This window comes from Chaetura pelagica, unplaced genomic scaffold, assembly GCF_000747805.2.
Source record: "Chaetura pelagica isolate M959 unplaced genomic scaffold, ChaPel_1.0 scaffold20, whole genome shotgun sequence".
NCBI lineage: Eukaryota > Metazoa > Chordata > Aves > Apodiformes > Apodidae > Chaetura > Chaetura pelagica.
In genome coordinates, this window is record NW_009951958.1 from 2,869,647 (window position 1) to 2,869,938 (window position 292).

Consider the following 292-nt stretch of genomic DNA (forward strand, 5'->3'; position numbering starts at 1 on the left):
GCACAAGCCCCTCGGGAGGACGGGCCAAGCCAGCTCTGGCTTCAGGGGCTGGGGGAAGAGGCAGGGACACTTTTAGCAGCAAAGGCCTCGCTTCCCTCAGGAGAGCAGAGGGGAGGGGTGTGTGATGGAGCCTGACTAGTGTGCGGCCAGTTAAACACAAAAAAAAATAAAAAAGGCAGAGGGAGGGAAGCAACAAACATGGAGAACACCTCCTCTCCAGCCCTCCAGAGCACGGGGTTAAACCAAGGGGGTCAGGATGAGACACCTCCTTCCCTCCTCCAGGCACAGGGTT